At 35.3% G+C, this 15,153-nt stretch overlaps 1 non-coding gene across 1 annotated transcript; it reads left to right on the top strand.

The window, feature by feature from the left end:
* Window positions 1-2,606: 2,606 nt before the first annotated feature.
* LOC129068006 (small nucleolar RNA SNORD116) lies at window positions 2,607-2,700 on the top strand. The gene has a single exon (XR_008528825.1). It is a non-coding gene; the product is annotated as a small nucleolar RNA SNORD116 (small nucleolar RNA).
* Window positions 2,701-15,153: the final 12,453 nt, after the last annotated feature.

Below are 15,153 nucleotides of genomic sequence, written 5' to 3'. Positions count from 1 at the left end.
CACACTTAATGAGGAGTCAGCCATAGGAAGTGGAAATATGGAAGCTACATTCCAAATTTTGAGGTCATTGTGGAAAGATACAATGCAAACAGAGGATGTGTTGAGGCATTATCTGAACTTTTGCTAGCAGGCCACTGTCTCAGGATTTTTATTTTTAAGCCAGAGAAGTGATATTGAGGAAGGGGTTTCACACCATGGGAAAAGAAAAGTGACCTCCAGACCCTCTTGACAATGCAACCGTTGATTTGTAGCAGCTGTTGCAATACCAGCAGCCTACATAGGAATGTCTATGCCTTCATTTCATGCTGGACTCATTCTACTTCATACTGTAACTTGCTAACATCTGTCTTAGTCTGAGAAGTTTTTTGTTTTTTTCATAAGGAGGCAGACACAATTATAGGCAATGCTGCATTGCCAGATATTTCCCTTCGTGTCCCTTCTTTGGGCAATATTTCTCGAAACCCTCTTTGGAACCACCTATATTCTATCACTTATGTAGGATAATTTATTGAATGTGCAAATTTATTAAGTCATAATCTCTGGAATCTTTAATTTTAATCTGCGCTTTTGTTCAAACTCTCTCTCTCCCTGTTAACAACTGAGACCCCAAAATATTGGGCCTGTTTCATAAAGGACCAAGGTCATACATCATGTATATAAAGGTGTGCACTTAGGACAAACTATAAGCTGCAAAGAGCTGTTCCTAAAATTGTATTTCATAGATTAGATAGAACAATAACAAAAGACTCTCAATAATGCAATGTTTCAACAAAAATGAATTTAAAATGATTTTAAAGATACATATGCGTACTTGCATTTGTTCTTTTTCTTCCCATCCTATTGATGGGAAAGTCAAGAGAATCAGTAATATCAAATGAGACAATACCTAAGAAAACAATTTAGAAAATAGAAATAGAAGTCTTGGATTTTCTTTTTTTTTTCTCCCCTGGGAGACTGCTCACAACGAAACATGAAATGATTTTACCTTGATTGGTTTTCACAGGATCATTAAAACAGATGAAGTGCCCTGAGAGGTAGGACCAGGCAGGGATTCAATGATATAAAATGTACATAAAGCTTAGCAAAATGGTTGTCACCAAATAATAGAAAACGTTTTTGTATAATATTCTACATTATGTTGCCAGGTACTATTCTAAGGACTTTGCACATATTTAGTCATTGTGACTGGGCTCAGATTTTGAATCTTTGCAGACTGGATTTAGAGTCAATGCTCATAAGTCACTATACAAAACTGTAACAAAAATGGGTATTTCATTCTTACCTTAAAAAACAAGCAGATGTGAAACATTTCAAAACTAGTGGAGAAAAAAGAATAATACATAGGGATTTGTCTTACAAGATAATAAAACTTTCTATAAGACTAAAATAATTAAATGTGTAACTTAAATGATTAAACTGTGTAATTAATGGGTGAAAAATAGACTGGCAGATCAATGGAACAGAAGAGCTATCATGGAACCAGAGCCTATAATGTAACGCATGATAAATAAATCCTGATGTATCAGGTGAAAGAGATGGATTGTTCAAATGTATTGCTGAGACTATTGATGATCTAGTTTAAAAAATCCATTTTGATTATACTTCACTCTATTTCATCAAAATAAATTATTAAAAGATAAAAGAGCTAAACAGAAATTAAAACTAGAAAATAACAAAATATACTGGTGAATATTAAACTATTTTGTGGAGACAAACTTTATGAATCTGAATAAAATTAAACACCTACGAATGACATCTTCCTGTAGGTAAACCTTTCTAAATCTTAAAGTGAAAAATCCTCACAAGCCTAAATTTAATAAAAATATGAAGGTGTATTTGATATAAAATGTGACAGATTGTTAGTATTCTTAATTTATAAAGACATTAACCCACTTTCACAAAGGCAAAGCTGCCCAGAAGTAAGCTACAAATAATTGGACAAGGCACATGAACTATTAAGAAAAAATAGAAATGCAAATGATTAATTAACATTTGAAAGAGATTACTAGTACTAACAATGAGCGAGTAAATCATAACTATGATATTCCATTTTTAGCAATTATGAAAGTTATAATAATTACCCTACTATTTAGTGCTAGTGGCTGTATAAATTGAGAAATAACTTCTGAAAACTGTTAATAAAACCCAGAACATAACTATGTTCACATTTTTTGACCCAGAAATACTATTTCTGAATATATACCCTGATATAACATTCCTAAGAGGAGATAAAGATTTACAGAGTAAGAGTTTTAAATGCTTGGTTTAAAATGGCAAAAAATCAGCCAATACCTGAATGTTTCAAACTCAACTATGGGGAATTTGAGTATAGTGAAAGAATATATAACCTATTAAACAGTTTTAGCTTTTTATTATCATTAGAAAATCATAGCTGCACACTTTAAATGCATCTTTCGTGTGTTTGCTAAGCAGTTTGCATAATAATAGCAAAATACAAAATGTTGAGGGATAAAAATTTGAGTAATTTTCCCCCTATAGTTCTTTAGCATATCTTTTTCACAGTGAACATGCATTCCCTTTACATACAGAAAACTTTTCCCTCCCTCCTTTTTTCTTTTTCCTTTTTTAAAGATTTTATTTTATTTTGATCTATGATGACTCCCCCAAAATGCATTCCTTGGAAAAACTGAACAAAATGAATGAGAACTCCAATCATGATTCTCACAGGATCTGAGGTAAAAAGATGAAAAAATAAATATTTTATTTTTAAGATTTTTTATTGTATTTTTTCCATTACCATTTAATTCCCCTATATCCCCCTTCTCCCAGCAATCACACATTGTTGTCCATGTATATGAGACCTTTTTCCTTTTGTTCAATTCTTCTACCCCCTGTTTTCCATCCCTTCACCTTACCCCCTTATTGGATGTATTGGTGAATATATTTTCCATTCTGTGGGTCATCTTTGTGTTTTGTCGATTTCATTTGCTGTGCAAAAACTTTTGAATTTGATGTAGTCCCATTTATTTTTTCTTTCGTTTCTCCTGCTTGGATCAATATATCAGATAAGAAATTGCTACAAGCCATGTCTAAGATTTTGCTGCCTACGTTTTCTTGTAGGGTTTCTATGGTTTTGGATCTAACATTTAAGTCTTTGGTCCATTTCAAATTTATTTTTGTGTGTGGTGTAAGAAGGTGGTCTAGTTTAATTTTTCTGTGCATATCTGCCCACTTTTCCCATTTATTGAATAAATTATCTTTAGCCCATTGTATGTGCTTGCTTCCTCTGTCGACTATAAAGGTGTGGGTTTATTTCTGGGCTCTATTCTGTTCTATTGATCTATGTGTCTGTTTTTATGTCAGTTCCATGCTGTTTTGATTACTATGACCTTATAGTAGTTTCATATTAGGTAGCATGATTCCTATAACTTTGTTCTTCTATTTCAGGATTGCTGTTGATAACTAGGGCCTTTTGTGGTTCCACACAAATTTTTGAAATAACTGTTCTAGCTGTGTTAAATACACCATTGGAAACGTGATAAGAATTGCATTGAATCTAGAGACTGCTTTGGGTAGTTTGGACATTTTAATGACATTAATTCTTCCTATCCATGAACATAGCATGTGCTTCCACTTATTTATATCTTCTATTTTTTCTTCAGGGTCTTATAATTTTCCAAGCATAGGTCTTTTACATTCTTGGTTAGGCTTATTCCTAGTTACTTTATTCTTTTTTTAGCAATTGTGAATGGGATTGTTTTCTTAATTTCTCATTCTGCTAGTTCATTATTGGCATATAAAAATGCAACTGATTTCTGGATATTAACTTTGTATCCTGCTACTTTGCTGAATCATTTAGCAGCTCTGCTAGTTTCTTGGTGGAGTATTTGGGGTTTTCTATGTACAGTATCATCATGTCATCTATAGATAATGACAATTTTACTTCTTCCTTTCCAATTTGGATGCCTTTTATTTCTTCTTCTTGTCTGATTGCTGTGGCTAGGACCTCCAGTCTTATGTTGAATAAGAGAGGTGAAAGCAGACATCCCTGTCTTGTTCCCAGTCTTAAGGGGAATGCTTGTAGTTTTTGCCCATTGAGTATGATGTTGTCACTGGGTCTGTCATATATGGTTTTTACTATGTTTAGATATATTTCCTCTTCCCATTTTGCTAAGAGTTTTGATCATAGATTGGTGCTGGATTTTATCAAAAGCTTTTTCTCTATTTATCATGTATGATCATGTGGTTTTTATTCGTTTTGTTTTTGTGGTGAATCACATTTATTGATTTGCAAATGTTTTACCAACCTTGCATTCCCAGAATAAATCTCATTTGATCATGGTGTATGATCTTTTTAATGCATTGCTGTATTTAGTTTGCTAATATTTTATTGAGGATTTTAGCATCTGCGCTCATCAGGGATGTTGGCCTATAATTTTCTTTCTTTGTAGTGTCTTTATTTGGTTTTGGAATTAGGATAATGCTGGCCTTATAAAATGAGTTTGGGAGCCTTCTCTCCTTTTGACTTTTATGAAATAGTTTGAGAAGAAGAGGTGTAAGTTCTCAGAATGTTCGGTAAAATTCACCTGTGAAGCCATCTGGTCCAGAGCATTTGTTGGTTGGGAGTTTTTTTATTACTGCTTCAATTTCATTAGGTGTAATCTGTCTATTCAGATTCTCTGATTCTTACTGATTTATCTTTGGAAAAATGTATGTTTCCATTTCTTCCAGGTTGTCCAGTATTTTGGCCTATAATTGTTCACAATGTTTTCTTACAATCCTTTGTATTTCTTTGGTGTCAGTTGTTACTTTTCCTCTTCATTTCTGATTTTTTTATTTGGATCCTTTCTCTTTTTTCTTGATTAGTCTGGTTAAAGTTTTGTTAATTTTGTTTATCTTGTCAAAGAACCAGCTCTTGGATTTATTAGTCTTTTGTATCATTTTTTTAGACTCTATTTCATTTATGTCTGTTCTGATCTTTATTATTTCCTTCTTTCCACTCACTCTGGGCTTTGCTTGTTATTCTTTTTCAAATTCCTTTAAGTGTAAAGTTAGATTGTCTATTTGAGCTTTTTCTTGTTTTTTGAGATAAGCCTTCAATGTTGTGAATTCTCCTCTTAGGATTGCTTCCCCAGTGTCCCACAGATTTTGGATTGCTGTGTCCTCATTTTCATTTGTTTCAAGGTATCTTTTGATTCCTTCCTTAATTTTGTTGTTGACCCATTCATTGTTTAATAACATGTTATTTCGTTTCCACGTCTTTGTGCATTTTTCAGTGTTCTACTTGTGACTGATTTCTAGTTTCATAGCACTGTAGTCATAAAAGATGCTTGATGTGATTTTAATCTTCTTAAATTTATTGAATGTTGTTTTGCGTCCTAACGTGTGGTCTATCCTAGAAAGTGTTCCATGTGCACTTGAAAAATATGTATATTCTGCTGCTTTGGGATGAAATGCTCAGAAGATATCAATTAAATCCATTTGATCTAGTGTGTCATTTAAGGTCACTGTCTCCTTGAGTTTCTGTCTGGAAGATCTATCCATTGAAGTTAATAGGGTGTTAAAATCCCTGACTATGACTGTATTTCTGTCTATCTCTCTGTTTATGTCCATTAAGATTTGCTTTACATATTTAGGTGCTCCCAGTTGCATGCATAAATATGGATTATTTTTCTACTACCATAGGGTTGTATCCTCTTGTTGGAGTGTTCCTTTTATCATTATGTAGTGTCCTTCTTTGTCTCATACTGTAGATTTGGTTTTAAAGTTTATATTTTTGAATATAAGTACTGCTACCCCAGTTTTTTTACTTTGTATTTTCATGACGCATCTTTTTTCATCCCTTTACTTTTAGGCTGTGTGTATCTTTTGATCTGAGGTGGGTATTTTGGTGGAAGCATATATATGGATCTTGTTTTATTATTCATTCAGCTATGCTCCTTCTTTTGGTTGGAGTATTTAAGTCAATTACATTTAAGGTGCTATTGATAATAATTATTTAGTGGCTATTTATTGTCAGACTGTTTTTCTCTATTTTTTTCTTTCCATTTTTCTTCCCCTCCTTCTCCTTCTTCTTCTGCCTCTTCAAGCAATTCCTTTAACATTTGTTGCAGTACTGGTTTGGTGTTAACAAACTCCTTTAACTTTTTCTTGTCTGAGAAGCTCCTTATTTCCCTTTAAATTTTAAATGATACCTTTGCTATGTAAAGTAGCTAGGTTTTAGGTCTTTGCCTTTCATCACCTTGAATATTTCATGCCACTCCCTTCTGGCCTGGAATGTTTCTGTTGAGAAGTCCAATGAAAGTCTAATTGGTGCTCCCTTTTAGGTAACTACCTGCTTTTCTCCTGCAGCTTTTAGGATTCTTTATTTGTCTCTAAGCCTTGCCATTTTAATTAAGATATATCTTGGTGTAGGCCACTTTGGGTCCAGCTTGTTTTGGACTCTGGCCTTCCTGGACTTGTGTGTCTTTTTCTCCCACCAGATGATGGACCTTGTCAGTCATTTCTTCAAATAATTTCTCGATTCCTTGCTGACTCTCTTCTCCTTCTGGTATACCCGTGATAAGGACGTTGTTATACTTCATGTTGTCCCAAAGGTTTCTTAATCTCGCCTCATTTTTTAAAATTCTTTTTTCTTTTCTGCTGCTCTGCCTGGGCAGTTTTCTTCTACCTTGTCTTCCAAATCACTGATTCAATCCTCTGCTTCATCTAACCTACTCTTTATTACTTCCAGTGTATTATTTATTTCAGATATTGCATTATTTATTTCTGACTGGTCCTTTTTATGGTTTCTTTGTCATTTTTCATGTTGTTGAGTATCCTTACAATCATTGCTCTAAACTCTTTGATAAATGGCTTGCCTCCATTTCATTTAGTTCTTCTTCTGGAGAATTCTCTTGTTCCTTCATTTGGGGTCTATGTTTTTGTCTTCCCATTTTGGCTGCTTCTTTGTATTTGTTTCTATGTCTTAGGTAGGTCTTCAAAGACTCTGGGGTAGACCTTTGTCAGACACTGCTTGTGACTGACCTTGGTAAACCAGTTTGGAGCTATCAATGATCCACAGCATGTGACTCCCTCTGCTGGGCCTGTGTGTGTGTTGAAGGAACCAGGCTGCACATCAAGGTCTGCTTTTATCAGCATGAGGACTGGGGGAGGGTCAGCTGACATCTCAGAGCTCCCAGAAATCTGCCTTAGTTGTTAAACTAATCAATGATAGAGCATCAAGCTATACTCAAAAGCCCAAGGTGGCTTCTGCAGAATGGGAGATGACTCAGCACAGGGATCCTGGTTGCTGTTCCTTCTGTTCTATCCCCAGAGCCACCAAACCCAGACTTTCCTCAAGCCCTTTTAGTCCAATCTGCCCTCCCTCTGCCAGAGCCCAGGGTAAGCAGCTGCAAATAGAATTTTGTGCATTGCCTCTTTAAGAGGCTCTCTGTATATTCAGCAGGCTCTCCCTGGTGGACAGAATATCTATTACTTTTCACAACCAGATGTTATCTGGGTTTCTGTCCTGGCTCTGATACTGTAGGCTTGGGCCCAGCTTCGTATTTAGACCCCATACATCTCAGGGGAACACTGGCCTCTGAAATACCTCTCCGGAACTTAAGCTCCTGCCTGTGGGAGCCCAGCCAGCACTCTCGCACCTCCTCCACACTCCATACCAGTCATGTTGTGGTGAAGTGGTTTCTTCTGTCCGTCCTTGGTTATAATGCTTCTCTCCAGCTAGTGTTCAGTTGGTTATTCAGGATGATTTCTCTACAATTTAGTTATATTTCCAAGTTGGTCCTGGGAGGAAGTTAGCGTAGCTTCCACTTCCTCCTCGCCATCTTTGTCAAACCCCCTGTCCTTTTTTCAAGAGACATGAGAGGGGAAGTGTGTTAGGATACCAAGGATAGAGTAGTAATACTCTGGGGAAAAGTGAGTGCCGCTTTTCATGGAGATGATCACTTCCTATTGGAGAGACTATGTCTAGGAAAAGTGAGAAATCCAGAGTGTATTCTCAAAGATGGTCCAATACATTTCAGAATTTCCTACTAAAGAAATAAATTCTCTTTTTTTATTCAAGAAAGAATTGTGTCTATTTGCCACCTCCAGTCCTATTCTTTAAGTGTTTGCCCTTACCAAGCCATCAAAATTGTTCCTTACACTGGTGGCCTTCATGCTGACATATCTGATGGCCATTTCTCAGGCATCACCTTGCTTAACTTAGTATTTGGCACAGTTGATTCTCTCCTTCCTTCCTGATACACTTTCCTCACTTGCTTGGTGGGGAACAATGCTCTTTTTGGTTACCTATAAACTGTTTTTACTTCTTAGTTTCTTTACTAGCTTTTTCTCTTTCTCAACTATTTCTTCTCTATCCATACCCACTTAGAAAGTCATTTCATCAACTTTTGAAGCTTCAAATATCACTTTTATGTAGGTATGGTCCTTCAAATTTGTATCTCCAATCCAGTTTTCTCCTTTGAACTTTTGACTTGATTTCCCATTGATCGTTTCTAATGATACTCCTCCTAGCCCAAGGCAAAGAAAGTCTCTCAACTGGGTGGTTTAGTCCCTTCATTGGTGTCACTCTTTTTACTCTTACCCTCTATGATCTTCTCCACTGACCAGATAGAGAGAATTATAAAACATATCACTTCTCTGCTCAAAATCATTTAATGCCTTTTTTTCTCAGTCAGAGAAAAAAAGCAAAAGTCTACAATAACCTGGAAGACATTAACTGACTTTGCCCCAGCTGCATCTCCCTAATGTCCTTTGCTCTAGCTTTCTTGGATTTCTGGAAGATGAATGCATAATCCCACCAAAGTCTTTGTCCTTTTTTTTCCTTAAACCATTTTTTCCTCAAGCAAACAAAATGAATTGTTTTTTCACACCCTTTACTCAATTTGCATATTGTTCCATTTTCAGATCTTTCAAAAATATGTGATATGCAGCTTGTATCTAATAAATATTTGAGGAATAAATGGGAGGACATGGATACTGGCTTGTTTTCTCAAGATCAAAGCCAAGTCTTATAGGACTCAATTTAACCTGAATAAATGAATAATCTTCAAAAACTTATCATAATATAATCATTTCATACTTATACTGTATATTTTAATTTTTGACTTTGAGAAAATTACTAAACTTTTTTCTTCTCTCCCTAAAAATAAATTGCTATTCTGCTCTTAAGATTATTTCTTTCTTTTTTTTTACTAAAAGACATGGAACTTTGAAAATCAAAATTATAAATTTTATGTACTGAATGTTTTATGTTAATCTCTTTGTATTCAAATATAAATGAATCAAAGACAGCTTTATAGTTTGTAATTGTCTTCTCAGCAAAAAAATCACACTCCTCATCGACATTAGTTAATACTTTCAGTAAGAGTCTATCATATCATTAAGTATTATCCCCTGGTGAGTATGAATGAAGACACTCTTACAATCTTTATAATTGATTGTTTTACATTATAGCCAGGACAACCATAATTATATAACTTTTGTCTCTATTTTCTTGTGGTTCACATAATTTTAGTCAACTGCTTTTTCACATTGAAGAGATGTTGTTGGTTATGTCAAGCAAATTATCAAGAACCAGCACTTAAAAAAAGTACTAATCAAAATTATTAAGTGGAGCTTCATTATTGTGAGGTTTTAAGGGTTTCTGCATCAGCCTTTGCATAATGCATGAGGGATCTGCATTCAGTATTCATGCATGGATGGGGGAATATATCAGAAAGTCATGATCCATATTTATTCTAGTAAATATGTTCAGCTTTATACCTGTCCAGTAATTTTTAGGGGATACATGAAACATAAGCTTCTTTTACTACTCTCAATCTATGGACATAGGCTAGTACCATTTTATATTATTAGATATCAAACACTCCCAAAATTTTAAGATTTAAACTACAATGATTTATTATTTTTCATGATTCTGCATATTTAATTAATAAACTAGACTTTAAAAAATACTTTGAAATAAAGAACAAAATGACAGTAACCCAGAGGGGAGGCTGTAGAGGGAAAAATAGGGGAAGGGTCATCAAGGAACATGTATAAAGGACACAAGGACAAAGCCAAAGGGGGTAGGTTCAAGGGTGGGAGGCAGGGATGGGTGGGGTGGGGGGGAGTAGTGAGGGGAAAATGGAGACAACTGTACTTGAACAGCAATAAAAAATAAATTAAAAAAGTTGAACATCAAATGTTTATCTCTGTTCATTAAAAGACATCATCAATAAGAAAAATGAGTAGGTAAACCACAACCTCAATGATGATATTTATAAAACATGTAACTGCAAAAGGACTGGTACCCCAAATATTTACTTAGTTCCCTCAATCAATAATAGAAAAGATAAACCACATAATTAAAAAAAGGCAAATATGTTAGCAGACACTTCACAAAAATACCATATAGTTTCACTCACATGTGGAATCTAGTGAACAAATTGAACTAACAGGCAAAATACAGACTGACTCATAGGCTGGAAACAGACTGACAGCTTTGGGGTGGAAGGAGCTGGGGGTTGTGGAGGAATTGAGTAAAAAAGAAAGAAAAAGAGAAAGAACTTGTGGACACAAACAACAGTGTGGTTATTTTGGGGTCGGTGTAAGTGGAAGAGGGTATGGAGGAATAAATGGTGATGGAAAATAATGAAGTAACATTTTAAAAAATAGGAAAGAAAATATGTAAATGTTCATTAAGCGTATGTAAAACTACTCAAATCATTAGTCATCAGGAAAATATAAAAAATGACAATAAGATACCACTATACATCCACTAGGGTGAATAAAATTAAAAAGACTGATAACATCAAATGTTGGCAAAGATATGGAGTAACTAAAATCCCATACATTACTGATGGGAACGTAAAATGCATCAGCCACTTTGAGAAAGTATTAGCACTTTCTTATGACACTAAACATGGACTATCCAGTGACCCAACACTTTCCATCATTGGTATTACTGAAAACTTAGGAAAAGAAAAAGACTCTTAGGATTATACTCATACCAATTTATTCTAAACTGCTCCAAATTGGAAAAACTTTGGAGTATGTTAACAGGAAAACAGATAAACAATCCATGGTATATTCATACAATGACATATTAACTCAGCAATAAAAAATAACAACATATTGACCTATACAATGAATCCCAAAATTATGCCAAATAAAAAAGAAAAACATAAAAACACATATTGTATGTTTCCAGATATATGTAGTTTGCAATAGGCAAATCTAATCCGTAGTGAAAAAAAGCAAACAAACAAAAAAGTAGGATTCCCTATGTGTGGGCTAGGGATTGGCTAGGAATGGGCATGAAGAAACATTCTGGGGTAAATAATAATATTTTATGTCATGATAAGCTTTTGGGTTATGCAGTATATGCATTTGTCAAAATTCAGTAAACATCACTTAAATTTTATGTACTTCAGTGTATATAAATTAAGCAATTTCACAGGATTACATAAACAAAAAGACTTACCATACTTCACAGAGCACATTCACCTAAGCACATTCACAAAGCAAAGAGACTGGTATGGCAGCTCCAGGTGCAGGCAAATGCGGGGGCCAGAGAGACTCCCAGGCTCAGCTCCGGAGGTCCGTTTCAGTCTCATAGAACGTACTTGGTCTGTGGACTATGGGTGAGTGAGACATCTTAGTTTCAGGAGACCATGAGAAAAAAATTCCAGCAGTCTTTTATGCCCCACTAGCCATATATCCAAAGCCAGTGTGGTAAAACCATTACACCATGTGTAAGAGGTCAGTAAACAAGTTGGCCCTGGGTAAAGCTTAAAGTTTGAGATTTAAGCAACACATTATAAATCTTTAGTTAGCTTTCTTTTTCTTATCTTGGTACCAAACTTCTAAGCATTTCTGGAAATAAGCACAGAGCTGTCATGGTTAGCGGTATCTTACACTTTAAATTTCCCATTTAAAGAAAAGAAATTATAAACAATTTAGAACTCTAATTCATAACATGCATTCTGTAGTACTTCAGTTTAAGTGTACAGATTCTGCATTTCACTCTAAAATGTATCAAAGACAGGGGGAGATTGATAGATAGGTAGATGACTAGGTACGTGGTTAAAAACTATAATTAAAATGTCAATGAAAGAATCTAGGAAGTGAATATACTGGTTTTATATTAAAATTCCTTCAACTTTAATGCATATTTGAATATTTTATAAGATGTTACAAAAACTTCTTAAGTGCATAAGTTTATCAGGTGTGTTATAGCTTAATTTTGACCTTGCAGAAGGGGGTTGCCTCAATAGAAATGTGAATTGAACAAAGGACATTGCTTCTCTTTTCTGCCATTCTTTATTTGCTCTTCTTTTTCTCTCTCTGCCTCCTCTCTGCTTCCAGGTGCTCATGAGTTTTCCATTCACATTAAATCTATTAAGTTTTCTTTCAAAATTGCTCATCCTCCCACTTGTTTTTCATTTCCTCGCTACACTAAAACCAGTTAACTGAAAATGCAGTTTACACTAAGATGCTAATGACCACAAACAAACTTTTAATGAGGTCTACCTTCTTTGAATAGACCAAGTGAGTCTCCACAGGATTTTAAGAAAATTTTATTTTTCTGAGATAATTTCAATTTAGAGATGGAAAAATTATGTTCACATGTGAAAGTAATTCACAATAAAGAAAGGAATTCTATAAAGGCAGAAATATATCCTAAATTAATTTTATTCTAGGAGGATAAGAGCATACTTGACTGGAGGGCAAGAAAAACTTTCAAACTGAAGTTGGATCTTAAAGGAAGAGTGAGCTTCCTAACATGAAGATAGCTTTCTGGGCAAAAGGGAAGAAAGAAATAAAGACACAGTGATCTGTAAATTTTCCAGGCTCATTTTCTGGGATAATAATATAGTTTATATTAGGAAAGTGTGATTTAGTAGAAATATTTGAGATTTATTTTGGCTATATTGGAAAGAAAGATGATCAGTATATCTCTAAAGAAAGTATATATTAAGCTACAGCCTTAAAGCCAGAACCAACATATGCTTTATATGTTTAGGTGCTCTTATGTTGGGTGTTATATTCTCTTGCTGGATTAATTTTTTTATCATTATGTAATGTCCTTTGTCTCTTATTTTTTAAAAAAAGATTTTATTTATTTATTTTTAGGGAGAGAGGAAGGGAGCGAGAAAGAGATGGAGAGAAGCATCAATGTGTGATTGCTTCTCATGTGCCTCCTACTGCATGTAGCCTGACTGGGAATAGAACTGGTGACCCTTTGGTTCACAGGTCTGCTCTCAACCCACTAAGTCACACCAGCCAGGGCCTTAGCCTTTGTTTTAAAGTCTCTTTTGTCTGATATAAGTATTGTTACCCTAGCTTTTTTGTTTTTGTTTCCATTTTAATGAAATATCTTTTTACATCTCTTTACTTTCACTCTGTTTGTCTCTTTCATTCTGAGGTGGGTCTCTTAAAGACAGCATACCATGAGTCTTCTTTTCTTATCCATTCAGTTACCCTATGTCTTTTGATTGGAACATTTAAGGCATTTGCATTTAAATGGATTATTGATAGGTACATATTCATTGCCATTTTATTCTTTATAACTATGTTCCTCCTTTTTAAAAATTTCTCCCTCTAAAGAAGATCCTTTAACATTTTTTTGTAATACTGGTTTGATGGTGATGAACTCCTTTAGCTTTTTCTTATCTGGGAAGATTGTAATTTCTCCTTCAATTTTAAATGATACTCTTCCTGAGCAGAGTAGTCTTGGTTTTAGGTCCTTGGTTTTCATCACTTTGAATACTTTGTGCCAGTTCTTTCTGCTGAGAAAACAGCCTTATGGAAGCTCCCTTGTAGGTAATTGTCTTTCTTTTGTGGATTTTAAGATTCTCTCTTTGTCTCTAACCTTTGCCATTATAATTATATTTTGTTGTGAGCCTCTCTGGTTCATCTTGTTTGGGACACTCTGAGCTTCCTGGACTTAAGTGTCTTTTTCCTTCTTCAGGTTAAGGAAGTCTTCAGTCATTATTTCTTCAAATAGGTTCTCAGTACATTGCTCTCTCTCTTTGCTTTTGGGTACCACTATGATGCAGATATTGTTATGCTTCATGTTGTTCTAAAGATTCTTTATACTATCCTCCTTTTTAAAAAAGAGTTTTTTTCTTTTTACTGCTCTGATGGGAGGTACCGCGTCCCATGCAGAGTCCTCCTGGGTCGCTGTGGAAGGAGGAAAATAAAATAGGTTGTTCCAGACACTTCTTGGTCTGCCAGAAAAAGGGGGTGGCAATTCCCTCTAGTGGAAAATGCCCCAAACCCTTCTCTTGAAGTGGCTTTTATTGAGAATGATATGCGCAGGGGTATACAGTATGCATGCAAAACTCATCAATCAATGTTAAAAGGTTATGATTGAAGGAACACAGAGATCTGCCTCAGGTCAGGGTCTGGTAGACAGGGTGGCACCCATTCAGCCCAGAAACCTGGGAAACTGATCACATTTTATGCTCAACCCCAAACATCAGTACTAATTAACTTGAAGACATTCTTAGCAAAGTAAGTTTCATAGGATTTAATGCATTCCTTTTCCAGGCCAAATTGTCTCCGGGAACCACCTGATCCAGTTTAGGGCTGTACCTGCTTTTAATATTGTTTCAGTGACCCAGTCAAGTGGCAGGCAGAGCAGACAAGAGATAAGGAGACTTCTTTCAGATAGAATAAGGACTCCTGCCATGACAAAGCCAAGGGGTGAGGGTCTTTTGCCCCTTCTCCATGTCCCCCAAGTCCTTCTCTGATGGCCTATATGTGATTGTGCCTGTCTTAGGTTGCCCCTCCCATTGAGGGGTCTTACCTGTCTTTGACTAACCAGCCATCCTCTGGGGCCAAGCAGAGTGATGTGGGTGACTGGTTTTGTCTTCTCAGTGGCCTATTTCCCCAAAGCCTCCTTGCTCAGCTCCAGCCTAGAGGCTTTCTCACCTTTCAGCAAAGCTACAGTTCCCAAATTCAGGTGGGACAGTTCCCAAAACTGCTCTGATTGGGTGTTTTCTGCTACTTTGTCTTCCAAATCACTGATTCAATTCTCTGTCTCTTCTAACCTACTGTTGATTCCTTCTAGTGTATTCTTTATTTCAAATATTGTATTCTTCATTTCTGACTTTTTTATGGTTTCTATGTCATTTTTTATGTTGTTGGAGTACTCACTTTTTTTGAACATCCTTATAATCATTGCTTTGAACTGTAAAT

Source organism: Pteronotus mesoamericanus, unplaced genomic scaffold (genome assembly GCF_021234165.1).
Source record: "Pteronotus mesoamericanus isolate MK-2021 breed Mesoamerican mustached bat unplaced genomic scaffold, CSHL_Meso_final contig_20, whole genome shotgun sequence".
NCBI classification, from domain to species: domain Eukaryota; kingdom Metazoa; phylum Chordata; class Mammalia; order Chiroptera; family Mormoopidae; genus Pteronotus; species Pteronotus mesoamericanus.
Note: the sequence above shows the minus strand (reverse complement) of the source record. Positions and strands in the feature narration are given on the sequence as shown.